The sequence below is a fragment of the Triticum aestivum genome, chromosome 5B (assembly GCF_018294505.1).
Source record: "Triticum aestivum cultivar Chinese Spring chromosome 5B, IWGSC CS RefSeq v2.1, whole genome shotgun sequence".
Lineage (NCBI taxonomy): Eukaryota > Viridiplantae > Streptophyta > Magnoliopsida > Poales > Poaceae > Triticum > Triticum aestivum.
In genome coordinates this window covers 704,667,822-704,684,046 of record NC_057807.1, presented here as the reverse complement: position 1 = coordinate 704,684,046, position 16,225 = coordinate 704,667,822, and positions in this window count along the sequence as shown.

The window sequence follows — 16,225 nt, the reverse complement described above, 5'->3', positions numbered from 1 at the left end:
ATATCAAAGCTATAAATAAGAAATATAAAACAATGATGGATATCGTTTACCTTAGTAGTGGCTTGCAGATTTTCTAAAAAGCAATTTTATGAAGATAAGGAGATGTCGACTTACTTTGGTATTGTATATGCTGGCCTTCGTTGTGTTTGGCTGTTGGTTTACACACTGCTAAAAGAGGTTCAGTGCACATTTGTGGGTTTCACCAGGGGCGGAGCCACGTTTGGGCCCCATGACTGCTACAGTGTAGCTACAGTGTCAAACATTGCACATCATGCTTCAGTCAAGCAAGAAAATTTTCATGGCGCCCCGGGCCCAGCCCCCCCCCTCCCCCCCCGGCCTGGGTCCTGTCTCCGCCACTGGGTTTCACTAAGCATACCCTTTTTCGGTCATAAACGAGAACCAAATATTAAGGTATTTATTAATGGATTTTTACATTTCTGCCCTTACCCGGTGCTCACCATACGATTTTGCCCCTACTTTCAAAGGGTGCTCAGTTTTGCCCTAAACAACATGACATATACTCGCACAGTGAAACGTCTTTGACAAGATGGAAATTAAACATAAGGGGCTTTTGTATAACCAAACACAATTGCTTTGGGGCAAAACCGAGCATAGTTTAAAACTAAGGGCAAAACTATTGAACAAGGCATGAATGTGAAAATCTCTTTATTTACATGTCATGTGTACGTACGACGTAAAATTGCACCAATAAAACTCTAAAGGTGGAGATATTTTTGCCTTGTTATAGTAACTGGTGACTAATCTTTTAATGATGATATGTTAGTAGTGACCAACCGGTGTGTTTACAAATTATAAAAGTTTCATTTCATTGTTGTTATGGTAATTTATCTAAAAAATGTTCACAGGTTAATGTGATTATATTTTGCAGAATCGATGAACTTTTGATAATAATTATTAGTATAATTGTAAATTTATTTTCATCCTAGTTTAGAGAATATCTTAGCCATAAATATTGAATAATAACCAAGTATAGAAAGCATTTAGATATGGTATGGATATTTTTGATAAATAAGTTTTCAAGGGATTTTTAAAATTTTGATCAATGAATTAGGCAAAACCTAAAATGTATTGATTTGGGTTTATCTTCGCTGTTGGATAGTGCTTGTTGTCAAATATCAAACAAGCTTGAGTTTGCAGAAGTTATGAAAGTTTGGGTCTTACTTGCCTTCCTCATTTGTGCTTGGGCCTTTGGCAGAGCCCAAGCAGTAGTACCACGTGGCTCCACGGTAGTACCGCTTAGGCAATACTTCCGCTATGAGCTACCGCGGCTACTACCGCTTGGAAAATTCCTTCTCTCTACTCTCTATTAGCTCGCGGTAGTGGCACAGTAGTTTTGCTTGTGCGGTAATTCCGCCTATTACTACTGTTGCTACTTCCGCTTGTGTTCGAGGAGTGTGCAATCTTCTGTTGCCCATTTTGCTCTCGCAGTAGTTGGACGGTAGTTACATCGTACTACCGTTTTGCGTGGTACTTCCGCTCTCGTGCCGCTCCACTGCCGCTGGTCCCTCTGTATCCAGTGACAGTACCGCTCACTGTAGCCAGTAGTACCGCTCCAGTGGAACTACAGTGCTTGTGCCCTGCAGTACACCGTGGGTGGCACTGGAACTCCGCTTGAGCACGAGCAGAGTGCATAACGGTCGGATTTGAACCCCCACTATAAAGGGGTCTTTTTCCCCATTGCCCCTAATGGTTCTTGGCAGGCTTTCTCCTCCATTGTTGACCTCCAAAAAGTTTTGCTTTCTCTCCATTCCTCCCATGATTCTTTCTTTTTGAGGGGAAAGAGTGAGGAGATCCAGATACACATTTCCAACAATCCATCTCTCCTCTAAGTGAGGCGAACCCTTTGGATCTAGATCTTGGAGTTCTTTTGTGCTCTCCTTGTTCTTGCTCCCATATTCCTCCATAGCTTTCGTTGCATTGGTGGGATTTGATAGTGTGGGGTTTGAGCACCTCGTCTGTTCTTGCCATTGCATCTGTTTGACTTCTCCATGGTGATACGTGGAAGCGAAAGTTGAGAAGCTTATTACTCTTGGGTGTTTTGGCATTCTAGAGATTGTGACTCTTGTTGGGTGCTTGGGCACCCTAGATGGTTGGTGGTGTTGTGGTGCTCAATCATTATGGTGTAATGCTCTGAGCAAGCGTCAGGGTCTCCAATTAAGTTGTGGAGATTTCCCCAAGCAATTGTACGGGCTCGGTGACTGATGAGTCCAAATTATCAGATTTTTTTGTTAATACTTTTTGTGCCTACTCGGTAGGCTTTGTGAAATTTTACCACGTTCGGACACTTATGTTTGTCGTTTTTCCTCGGCTAAAACTTGTTGGACCAAAAATTACATTGTGGAAGAAATCTCATAAAAATGGTAGTGAAATCACATATTTAATGTGATAATCATTTACCATAAGTAAGGGGATCTAGAGGAGCAAAGGAGGAGCCGATGCACCACCTCCAGATCAAAATACGTCGTACAATGCGATCACGACTTCTTGTATGAGAGGACATATGGAGTGCCAATCACGCCAACTCGTCCATCATTTTCACCCCGTGGAATCGGATCGGGGATCAGACGCACAAAGAGATTAGAAACTCGCCCAAAAGGAGGAACCCTAGCCTCCGGAGCGATCCGAAGGGAGGAATTGGCATGAAGGAGGCCGCTGCCTCCACCATTATCGCCAGTAAGGCTTAAACATCACCACTGTCATCATCATCATCCCACCTTACTCATTGTATTCTCAGGAACCCTAAGGGGAACAACTTGTGTAACATGTGTGAATCATTCATGTTCTCCATCACCATTGTTATGATGTTTGTTGCCTTCATGAGTGAGTAGTTCCCTTAGTTCTCAGGGATATGGGTGACCCCTAGTGTGTTGTGGATCGTTTCATACTAGGATTTAATATCCTCTATGCATGTTTTTGTTAATAATCTTGTTGATGTTGGATGAAGTCGACCATCCAATGTATGCCAATTTTGGATGGAAGGTTGTTATTGCTGGCGGAACGGTTGGTTGTGGTCGTGGGTGACGTGACAGATGATAAGTCTCCAACGTATCACTCTTTTGCCCTTGTTTTGGACTCTAATTTGCATGATTTGAATGGAACTAACCCGAAGTGACACTGTTTTCAGCAGAATGGCCATGGTGTTATTTTTTGTGTAGAAATAAAAGTTCTCGGAATGACCTGAAACTTCACGGAGATACTTCTTGAAATTAATAAAAAAATATTTGTGAAAGAATCAACTGAAGGGGGCCCACACCCTGGCCACGAGGGTGAGGGGCGTGTCCTACCCCCTGGGCGCGCCCTCCTACCTCGTGGGCCCCCTGGACCTCCACCGACCTCAACTCCAACTCCATATATTCACGTTCGAGGAGAAAAAAAATAGGAGAGAAGGATTCATTGCGTTTTATGATACGGAGCCACGCTAAGCCCTATTCTTCCTCGGGAGGCCTGATCTGGAGTCCATTCGGGGCTCCGGAGAGGGGAATCCGCCGCCATCATCATCATCAACCATCCTCCATAACCAATTTCATGATGCTCACTGCCATGCGTGCGTAATCCCATCGTAGGCTTGCTAGACGATGATGGGTTGGATGAGATTTACCATGTAATCGAGTTAGTTTTGTTCGGGTTTGATCCCTAGTATCCATTATGTTCTAAGATTGATGTTGCTAGGACTTTGCCATGCTTAATGCTTGTCACCAGGGCCCGAGTGCCATGATTTCAGATCTGAACATATTATGTTTTCATGAATATATGAGTGTTCTTGATCCTATCTTGCAAGTTATAGTCACCTACTACGTGTTATGATCCGGCAACCCCGTAGTGACAATAGTCGGGACACTTCGCGGTGATGACTGTAGTTTGAGGAGTTCATGTATTCACTAAGTGCTAATGCTTTGGTCTGGTTCTCTATTAAAAGGAGGCCTTAATATCCCTTAGTTTCCATTTAGGACCCCGCTGCCAAGGGAGGGTAGGACAAAAGATGGCATGCAAGTTCTTTTCCATAAGCACGTATGACTATATTCAGAATACATGCCTACATTATATTGATGAACTGGAGCTAGTTCCGTGTCACCCTATGTTATAACTATTGCATGATGAATTCCATCCGGCAAAATTATCCATCATTGATCTATTGCCTACGAGCTCGTCTCATATTGATCTTTGCTTAGCTACTTTTCTGTTGCCACTGTTACGATTACTACAAAATTGCTACTGTTACTTTTGCCACCGTTACCGTTACTTCCATACTACTTTGCTACTAAATACTTTGCTGTTGAAGAAAACTGTTATTGAAGAAAACATTCACAAGAAGGTTGCGATTGTGGTTGATAAGAAATCAGGTGAGACATGCAAAGCAGCGGTAGCTGCCGCAAAAGAGGAGATTGCAACTTCGTATAGTGTCTTGGTTCCGGCTATCGTCAGTTGGACCAAGCAAAATCCAAAGAAGAATGCAGCGGACTTTCCCCTTTCCAACTTCTCGGGGAGCAGCTCGACTAGCGTTGCACCAGCATCTGCCCCCGCACCTGCTCCTGCACAGGCTCCCGCACCTTTCCTGCACCGGCTCCCGCACCTGCTCATAGCAGCCCGTCCTTTGTCTAGGACGTGCTCGGTGGTGCTTCTTCTTTGGCTGAGCTCGACACCCTCACGGTACCTGTCACACCGGCCCTCTTCAATATATGTATAATCTCCAGTTTCCATTGCTTTTTGGATGCCTCACGTTGCAGACATGTCTTTGCGGGCCGACGTAACCCCGTGCACCATACTGTACACCATCAGTGGCCAGAAGGTGCATGTGGGGAAGGCGGCGATAATGAAGCCGAAGGAACAATTGTTCCACAGTCGCCCGATCCCCCCTAACGTCTTCAAGGTTTCCGTGTCCAGTGTCGAACCAGGCCCTGAGAATTTGGCTCCTCCGGTAGCACTAGGGGGAGATGACGACGAGACCCCGCGGCGGTTTGGCGATTGCAAGCGTTGGGTCCTGTTGTGACCGAAGAGTCTGCTTTGTCTAGAGGCGGTCGGGAGCACACCCACGACCAAGTAGCCTCAGCAAGGTATGACCACCAACACCCCACCTACCCAATTAGCGTCGCCTGTCATGCCAGGTGCGGAAAAGGACCCATTAGTGGTTGATGACGTCGCCACCGTCGAAGAAGCAATGCATGATGCCATCAACGAGGATGGCGATGACCCTCTACAGTATCTCAATACCGGCGACTCTAATGACGGAGGATTGATGGCTCAACAGTATGAGTACTCAGGGTTTGAGCGTGATGAGTTGGTGCTTGAATTGCCGAAGGATGAACGTATTATAGGCTCACTTCCAGTAGCAAAGAAGCATAGGAATGTTGGGTTCTACGGTAGGGTGCGTCGACTGCAAATTAAAATTTCCTATGCGCAGAACAACCAAGAACATGCTACGGGAGATGGAACACAGTTCGTTACCACTAGACACGCAGTGCCATGCAGCGGAAGAAGAATTGGGGCAGCGCGTCCGTGTGGGTCGTCTCCTCCTCGTCCGATCTCACTCGAACAGCCGGTCGTCCGATCCCACGTACAAGTTCGCCGGAGCGGCGCAAATGCACCGCCTCTAATGGTATCCGCCCGTGCAGGAGGAACACCGTGCGGCGGACTGCTAGGTCCGATCACACAGTCGGCGGCAAGTGGAGGTGGCTATTCGCAACACATGCAAACCCTAGTCGCAGCGCCGAAGCGATCAACCGCATGAGTGTGCCGCACCTCCACTTTATATAGGCGTCCGTCGGAGCCTCAACACTTGGGCCTCGCATGGACCCTAAAGCCCAAAGTCTACTCGGTCACGTTCCTACTCCAGTTCGGATCACATCCGACCAGTGTCCTACGAACCGACCTCGTGGGTTACTTCCCTTAAGCGCGCGACCCCTTAGGTTCAAGTCAGCTTGGTCACAGTTCGGATCACCTCCGACCTGCACGGTTGGTAGCGGCCTCTAGCAAGGCGTGCCGACCACCAAACAGACTATGAAGCTGGTTAGGCAAACCTGTACAACATGTCACACTTCTGTTCCCTTTGCCACATGATACATGTTGTCGGGCTCAAGGGGAGATTTTCATCCTTGTGCTAGCCTGACCTCTTTCTCGTTCCAGTGATACCGACCACAAACCGGATTATCTCATAATCCCTGTCGCATGGCCATGCTTATCCTGGTCAGATCACACTAGGGGCCTAGAGTATATCTCTCCTGATTGGAGGGGCAAATCCCGTCTTGCTCGACCATGTCTTGCAGCATGGGACTGGACAAACCCGAAACCTACCTTTGCAACTACCCAGTCATGGAGTAGCGTTTGGTCGTCCCAAAGCAAGTCTGTCACCATCTCGAGTACATGCGCCAACTCAGGTCTTAGGACATAGAACGTATGTTGTATAGAGACTCACAGATGACATATCACTGCGTCTCATAGTTGGGTCTGTCCGACTCGGACCTTATCTCGACTCGGATCCGTCTATGTCGAATCCGACCAGACCTTTCCAAGTCCATATTATCTGGTAGCATCCAATGCTCCATGGCTAGTGAGACCAAGCCATCGACCGTGTCATATGCTGGTCTAGTCGGCTGCGCGTCCACACAGCCCTTTCGACTAGGGACCTTTTAGGACAGTCATCATACAATGCATAGTCCCACAAACAAGTCACGCACTTGCTGATACACATCATTGATAATGTCCAAGGACTATCTTTATTCATAAACACATAGGAAATATCACCATACATGATTGCCTCTAGGGCATATCTCCAACAGTCTCCCACTTGCACTAGAGTCAATCAAATAGACATTGAATGCCCATAGCTCTAACGTGCCCCTCATGCTTGGGTTGTGGAAGCGGCTTAGTCACCGGATCTGCAACATTTGCATCCGTGTGAATCTTGCATAACTCTACATCACCATTCTTTACAATCTTTCGTATCAGGTGATATTTCCGGTCTATGTGTCTGACCTTGTGGTGATTCCTCGGCTCCTTGGCTTGTGCGATGGCACCAGAATTATCACAATAAAGGTTCAACGGTTTCACCGAGGCTGGGAAAATACCAAGATCATCCAGAAAATGCCGGATCCAAACACCTTCCTTTGCAACTTCACAAGCTGTAATGTATTCGGCTTCTGTGGTAGAATCGGCCACCGTATCCTGCTTGGAACTCATCCAGTGCACTGCCTCTTCGTTCAGGACGTACACGAATCCAGACTGTGATCGACAATCATCTCTGTCGGTTTGGAAACTAGCATCAACGTAACCCCTTACGACGAGCTCTTCCTCACCCCCATAAACTAGAAACATCTCTTTAGTCCTTTTCAGGTACTTCAAAATAGTCTTTACCACTGCCCAGTGACTCTCACCTGGGTTGGCCTGGTATCTGCTTGTTAGGCTTATTGCAAAAGCAACATCAGGCCTTGTACATATCATGGCATACATGATGGATCCGATTGCAGAGGCATACAGAATCCTACTCATCCTGCTTCGCTCATCAGACGTCGAAGGACTCTGAGTCTCGCTTAGCCTTATACCATGTGAGAGTGGCAAGAACCCTTTCTTCGCCTCACTCATGTTGAACCGCTTCTACACTTTATCTATGTATGCACACTCGCTCAAGCCGAGCAGCCTCCTCGATCTATCTCTATAGATCTTAATGCCTAAAATATACACTCCTTCACCAAGGTCTTTCATCGAAAACTTGCCATTCAATGACTCCTTGACCTAGTTTAGCATCGAAACATCATTTCCGATCAGTAGTATGTCATCCACATACAAGATCGAAAACACTATCGAGCTCCCACTTAACTTCTTGTATAAACAAGAGTCGTCTTCGCTTTTGATGAAACCGAGACCAGTGACGACCTCATCAAAACGAATGTTCCAACTCCGAGATGCTTGCTTCAACCCATAAATGGATCTCTTGAGCTTGCATACCTTTCTAGTGCTAGTCAGATTGAAAAAACCCTTGGGCTATATCATATACACGTCCTCGGTTAAATTTCCATGAAGGAAAGCCGTTTTGACATCCATCTGCCATATCTCATAATTGAAATATGCAGCTATAGCTAGTATGATCCTCACCGACTTCAGCATCTCTACCGGCGAGTAAGTCTCGTCGTAGTCAATTCCTTGAACTTGTCCATAACCTTTAGCGATAAGCCGAGCTTTGTGGATCTGAACATTTCCATTCACATTGGTTTTCTTCTTAAAGATCCATTTGCAACCAATGGCAGTTACGCCAGGTGGCGGATCAACTAAGTCCCAGACTTGATTCTCATCCATGGACTTTAACTCGGATCTCATGGACTCCAGCCATGCCTCGGAATCTGGGCTCACCATCGCTTCCGCATACGTGGCCGGTTCGTTGCTTTCTAGCAACAATACATCACGCACATTGTGCAATCTTTCCGACCTTCGTGGTTGTTGGGGAACGTAGCAGAAATTCAAAATTTTCCTACGTGTCACCAAGATCTATCTATGGAGAGACTAGCAACGAGGGGAAGGAGAGTGCATCTACATACCCTTGTAGATCGCTAAGCGGAAGCGTTCAAGTGAACGGGGTTGATGGAGTCGTACTCGTCGTGATTCAGATCACCGATGATCCTAGTGCCGAACGGACAACACCTCCGCGTTCAACACACGTACAGCTCGACGATGTCTCCCACGCCTTGATCCAGCAAGGAGAGAGGGAGAGGTCGAGGAAGACTCCATCCAGCAGCAGCACAACGGCGTGGTGGTGATGGAGGAGCGTGGCAATCCTGCAGGGCTTCGCCAAGCACCTACGGGAGAGGAGGAGGTGTCACGGGAGGGAGGGAGGCGCCAAGGGCTCAGGTATGGATGCCCTCCCTCCCCTCCACTATATATAGGGGCAGGGGAGAGGGGGGAGGCGCAGCCTTGTCCCTTCCTCCAAGGAAGGGGTGCGGCTAAGAGGGGGGGAGGAGTCCATCCTCCCCAAGGCACCTCGGAGGTGCCTTCCCCCTTTAGGACTCTCCCCTTTTTCCTATATCTTGGCGCATGGGCCTCTAGGGGCTGGTGCCCTTGGCCCATGTAGGCCAAGGCGCACCCCCTACAGCCCATGTGCCCCCCGGGGCAGGTGGCCCCACCCGGTGGGCCCCTGGGACCCTTCCGGTGGTCCCGGTACAATACCGATGACCCCGAAACTTGTCCCGATGGCCGAAACAGGACTTCCTATATATAAATCTTTACCTCCGGACCATTCCGGAACTCCTCGTGACGTCCGGGATCTCATCCGGGACTCCGAACAACATTCGGTAACCACATACAAGCTTCCTTTATAACCCTAGCGTCATCGAACCTTAAGTGTGTAGACCCTACGGGTTCGGGAGACATGCAGACATGACCGAGATGTTCTCCGGTCAATAACCAACAGCGGGATCTGGATACCCATGTTGGCTCCCACATGTTCCACGATGATCTCATCGGATGAACCACGATGTCAAGGACTCAATCGATCCCGTATACAATTCCCTTTGTCTAGCGGTATTTTACTTGCCCGAGATTCGATCGTCGGTATACCGATACCTTGTTCAATCTCGTTTCCGGCAAGTCTCTTTACTCGTTCCGTAACACATCATCCCGTGATCAACCCCTTGGTCACATTGTGCACATTATGATGATGTCCTACCGAGTGGGCCCAGAGATACCTCTCAGTTTACACGGAGTGACAAAATCCCAATCTCGATTCGTGCCAACCCAACAGACACTTTCAGAGATAACCGTAGTGTACCTTTATAGCCACCCAGTTACATTGTGACGTTTGGCACACCCAAAGCACTCCTACGGTATCCGGGAGTTGCACAATCTCATGGTCTAAGGAAATGATACTTGACATTAGAAAAGCTTTAGCATACGAACTACATGATCTTGTGCTAGGCTTAGGATTGGGTCTTGTCCATCACATCATTCTCCTAATGATGTGATCCCGTTATCAACGACATCCAATGTCCATGGTCAGGAAACCGTAACCATCTATTGATTAACGAGCTAGTCAACTAGAGGCTTACTAGGGACATGGTGTTGTCTATGTATCCACACATGTATCTGAGTTTCCTATCAATACAATTCTAGCATGGATAATAAACGATTATCATGAAGAAGGAAATATAATAATAATCAATTTATTATTGCCTCTAGGGCATATTTCCAACAGTCTCCCACTTGCACTAGAGTCAATAATCTAGTTCACATCGATATGTGATTAACACTCAAGGTCACATCCCCATGTGACTAACACCCAAAGAGTTTACTAGAGTCAATAATCTAGTTCACATTTACCATGTGATTAACACTCGATGAGTTCTGGGTTTGATCATGTTATGCTTGTGAGAGAGGTTATAGTCAACGGGTCTGAACCTTTCAGATCCGTGTGTGCTTTACAAATCTCTATGTCATCTCCTAGATGCAGCTACCACGTTCTATTTGGAGCTATTCCAAATAACTGTTCTACTTGGAGCTATTCTAAATTGTTGCTCCATTATACGTATCCAGTATCTCTACTCAGAGCTATCCGGATAGGTGTTAAGCTTGCATCGACGTAACCCTTTACGACGAACTCTTTTACCACCTCCATAATTGAGAAAATTCCTTAGTCCACTAGTTACTAAGGATAACTTTGACCGCTGTCCTGCGATCCATTCTTGGATCACTCTTGTACCCCTTGACTGACTCATGGTAAAGCACACTTCAGGTGCGGTACACAGCATAGCATACTGTAGAGCCTATGTCTTAAGCATAGGGGACGACCTTCGTTCCTTTCTCTCTATTCTGCCATGGTCGAGCTTTAAGTCTTAACTTCATACCTTACAACTTAGGCAAGAACTCCTTCTTTGACTGATCCATCTTGAACACCTTCAAGATCACGTCAAGGCATGTGCTCATTTGAAAGTACTATTAAGCGTTTTGATCTATCCTTATAGATCTTGATGCTCAATGTTCAAGTAGCTTAATCCAGGTTTTCCATTGAAAACACTTTCCAAATAACCCTATATGCTTTCCAGAAATTCTACGTCATTTCTGATCATTAATATGTCAACAACATATACTCATCAGAAATTCTATAGTGCTCCCACTCACTTCTTTGGAAATACAAGTTTCTCATAAACTTTGTATACACCCAAAATCTTTGATCATCATCAAAGCATACATTCCAACTCTGAGATGCTCACTCCAGTCCTCAGAAGGATTGCTGGAGCTTTGCATACTTATTAGCATATTTCAGGATAGACAAAACCTTCCGGTTGTATCACATACAACCTTTCCTCAAGAATCGTCGAGGAAACAATGTTTTGACATCCTATCTGCAAGATTTCATAAATAATGCAGTAGTTGCTAATATAATTCCAACAGACTCTTAGCATCGCTACGAGTGAGAAAGTCTCATCGTAGTCAACTCCTTGAACTTGTCGAAAAACATCTTAACGACAAGTCGAGCTTTCTCAATGGTGACACTTACCATCATTGTCTGTCTTCCTTTCAAAATCCATATGTACCTAACAGCCTTACGACCATCAAGTAGTTCTTCCAAAGTCTACACTTTGTTTTCATACATGGATCCTCTCTCGGGTTTTATGGCCTTGAGCCATTTATCGGAATCCGGGCCCACCATCGCTTCTCCATAGCTCGTAGGTTCATTGTTGTCTAGCAACATGACTTCCAAAACAGGATTACGTACCACTCTGAAGTAGTACGCATCCTTGTCATCCCACGAGGTTTGGTAGTGACTCGATCCGAAGTTTCATGATCACTATCATAAGCTTCCACTTCAGTTGGTGTACGTGCCACAGGAACAACTTCCTGTGCCCTGCTACACACTTGTTGAAGTGACGGTTCAATAACCTCATCAAGTCTCCACCATCCTCCCACTCAACTTTTCGAGAGAAACTTTTCCTCGAGAAAGGACCCGATTCTAGAAACAATCCATATTGCTTTCGGATCTGAATTAGGAGGTATACCCAACTGTTTTGGGTTTCCTATGAAGATGCATTTTATCCGCTTTGGGTTCGAGCTTATCAACCTGAAACTTTTTCATATAAGCGTCGCAGCCCCAAACTTTTAAGAAACGACAACTTAGGTTTCTCTAAACCATAATTCATACGGTGTCATCTCATCGGAATTACATGGTGCCCTATTTAAAGTGAATGTGGTTGTCTCTAATGCCTAACCCATGAACGATAGTGGTAATTCGATAAGAGACATCATGGTACGCACCATATCCAATAGGGTGCAACTATGATGTTCGGACACACCATCACATTATGGTGTTCCAGGCGGTATTAATTGCGAAACAATTTCCACAATGTCTTAATTGTGTGCCAAAACTCGTAACTCAGATATTCATCTCTATGATCATATCATAGACATTTTATCCTCTTGTCACAATGATCTGCTACTTCACTCTGAAATTACTTGAACCATTCAATAATTCAGACTTGTGTTTCATCAAGAAAATATACTCAACATTAACTCGAATCATCTGTGAAGTAAGAACATAATGATATTCACTGCATGCCTCAGCACTCATTCGACTGCACACATCAAAATGTGTTACTTCCAACAAGTTGCTATCTTGTTCCATCTTACTGAAAATGAGGCTTTTCAGTCATCTTGCCCATGTGGTATGATTTGCATTTCTCAAGTGATTCAAAATCAAGTGAGTCCGAACGATCCATTTGCATGGAGTTTCTTCATGCATATACACCAATAGACATGGTTCGCATGTCTCAAACTTTTCAAAAACGAGTGAGTCCAAAGATCCATCAATATGGAGCTTCTTCATGCGTTTTATACCGATATGACTTACGTGGCAGTGCCACAAGTAGGTGGTACTATCATTACTATCTTTTGGCATGAACATGTGTATCACTACGATCGAGATTTAATAAACCATTCATTTTAGGTGTAAGACCATTGAAGGTATTATTCAAATAAACAGAGTAACCATTATTCTCCTTAAATGAATAACCGTATTGCGATAGACGTAATCCAATCATGTCTATGCTCAACGCAAACACCAAATAACAATTATTTAGGTTTAACACCAATCTCTTTGGTAGAGTGAGCGTGCGATGCTTGATCATATCAAGCTTGGAAAAACTTCCAACACATATCGTCAGCTCACCTTTAGCTAGTCTCCGTTTATTCCGTAGCCTTTTGTTTCGAGTTACTAACACTTAGCAACCGAACCGGTATCTAATACCCTGGTGCTACTAGGAGTACTAGCAAAGTACACATTAACACAATGTATATCCAATATACTTCTATCGACCTTGCCAGCCTTCTTATCTACCAAGTATCTAGGGTAATTCTGCTCTAGTGGTTGTTCCCCTTATTACAGAAGCACTTAGTCTTGGGTTTGGGTTTTACCTTGGGTTTCTTCACTAGAGCAGCAGCTGATTTGCCGTTTCATGAAGTATCCCTTCTTGCCCTTGCCCTTCTTGAAACTAGTGGTTTCACCAACCATCAACAATTGATGCTCCTTCTTGATTTCTACTTTCGCGGTGTCAAACATCGCGAATACCTCAAGGATCATCATATCTATCCCTGATATGTTATAGTTCATCACGAAGCTCTAACATCTTGGTGGCAATGACTTTGGAGAACCATCACTGTCTTATCTGGAAGATCAACTCCCACTCGATTCAAATGATTGTTGTACTCAGACAATCTGAGCACAAGCTCAACAATTGAGCTTTTCTCCTTAGTTTGCAGGTTAAGAAAGTCATCGGAGGTCTTATTCCTCTTGACATGGGCACGAGCCTGAAATCCCAATTTCAGCCCTCAAAACATCTCATATGTTTCGCGATGTTTCAAAAACGTCTTTGGTGCCTCAACTCTAAACCGTTTAACTGAACTATCACGTAGTTATCAAAATGTGTATGTCAGATGTTCGCAACAACCACAGACAATGTTCGAGGTTCAGCACACTGAGCGGTGCATTAAGGTCATAAGCCTTCTATGAAGCAATGAGGACAATCCTCAGTTTATGGACCTAGTCCGCATAATTGCTACTATCAACTTTCAACTAATTTTTCTCTAGGAACATATCTAAACAGTAGAACTATAGCGTGAGCTACGACATAATTTGCAAAAACCTTTTGACTATGTTCAGGATAATTAAGTTCATCTTATGAACTCCCACTCAGATAGACATCCCTCTAGTCATCTAAGTGATTACATGATCCGAGTCAAACTAGGCCGTGTCCGATCATCACGTGAGACGGACTAGTCATCATCGGTGAACATCTTCATGTTGATCGTATCTTCTATACGACTCATGCTCGACCTTTCGGTCTCCGTGTTCCGAGGCCATGTCTGTACATGCTAGGCTCGTCAAGTTAACCCTAAGTGTTTCGCGTGTGTAAATCTGTCTTACACCCGTTGTATGTGAACGTTAGAATCTAACACCCGATCATCACGTGGTGCTTCGAAACACGAACTGTCGCAACGGTGCACAGCTAGGGGAGAACACTTCTTGAAATTGTTGTAAGGGATCATCTTATTTACTACCGTCGTTCTAAGCAAATAAGATGTATAAACATGATAAACATCACATGCAATCAAATAGTGACATGATATGGCCATCATCACTTTGCTCCTTTTGATCTCCATCTTCGGGGCTCCATGATCATCATCGTCACCGGCATGACACCATGATCTCCATCATCATGATCTCCATCATCGTGTCTTCATGAAGTTGCCTCGCCAACTATTACTTCTACTACTATGGCTAACGGTTAGCAATAAAGTAAAGTAAGTACATGACGTTTAAGTTGACACGCAGGTCACAAATAAATAAAGACAACTCCTATGGCTCCTGCCGGTTGTCATACTCATCGACATGCAAGTCGTGATTCCTATTACAAGAACATGATCAATCTCATACATCACATATATCATTCATCACATCCTTTTTGGCCATATCACATCACATAGCATACCCTGCAAAAACAAGTTAGACGTCCTCTAATTGTTGTTTGCATGTTTTACGTGGCTGCTATGGGTTTCTAGCAAGAACGTTTCTTACCTACGCATGAACCACAACGTGATATGCCAATTGCTATTTACCCTTCATAAGGACCCTTTTCATCGAATCCGATCCGATTAAAGTGGGAGAGACAGACACCCGCCAGCCACCTTATGCAACTAGTGCATGTTTGTCGGTGGAACCGGTCTCACGTAAGCGTACGTGTAAGGTTGGTCCGGGCCGCTTCATCCCACGATGCCGCCGAATCAAGATAAGACTAGTAACGGCAAGCATATTGAACAATATCGACGCCCACAACTACTTTGTGTTCTACTCGTGCAAAGAATCTGCGCAATAGACCTAGCTCATGATGCCAGTGTTGGGGAACGTAGCAGAAATTCAAAATTTTCCTACGTGTCACCAAGATCTATCTATGGAGAGACTAGCAACGAGGGGAAGGAGAGTGCATCTACATACCCTTGTAGATCGCTAAGCGGAAGCGTTCAAGTGAACGGGGTTGATGGAGTCGTACTCGTCGTGATTCAGATCACCGATGATCCTAGTGCCGAACGGACAGCACCTCCGCGTTCAACACACGTACAGCTCGACGATGTCTCCCACGCCTTGATCCAGCAAGGAGAGAGGGAGAGGTTGAGGAAGACTCCATCCAGTAGCAGCACAACGGCGTGGTGGTGATGGAGGAGCGTGGCAATCCTGCAGGGCTTCGTCAAGCACCTACGGGAGAGGAGGAGGTGTCACGGGAGGGAGGGAGGCGCCAAGGGCTCAGGTATGGATGCCCTCCCTCCCCTCCACTATATATAGGGGCAGGGGAGAGGGGGGAGGCGCAGCCTTGCCCCTTCCTCCAAGGAAGGGGTGCGGCTAAGAGGGGGGGAGGAGTCCATCCTCCCCAAGGCACCTCGGAGGTGCCTTCCCCCTTTAGGACTCTCCCCTTTTTCCTATATCTTGGCGCATGGGCCTCTAGGGGCTGGTGCCCTTGGCCCATGTAGGCCAAGGCGCACCCCCTACAGCCCATGTGGCCCCCCGGGGCAGGTGGCCCCACCCGGTGGGCCCCCGGGACCCTTCCGGTGGTCCCGGTACAATACCGATGACCCCGAAACTTGTCCCGATGGCCGAAACAGGACTTCCTATATATAAATCTTTACCTCCGGACCATTCCGGAACTCCTCGTGACGTCCGGGATCTCATCCGGGACTCCTA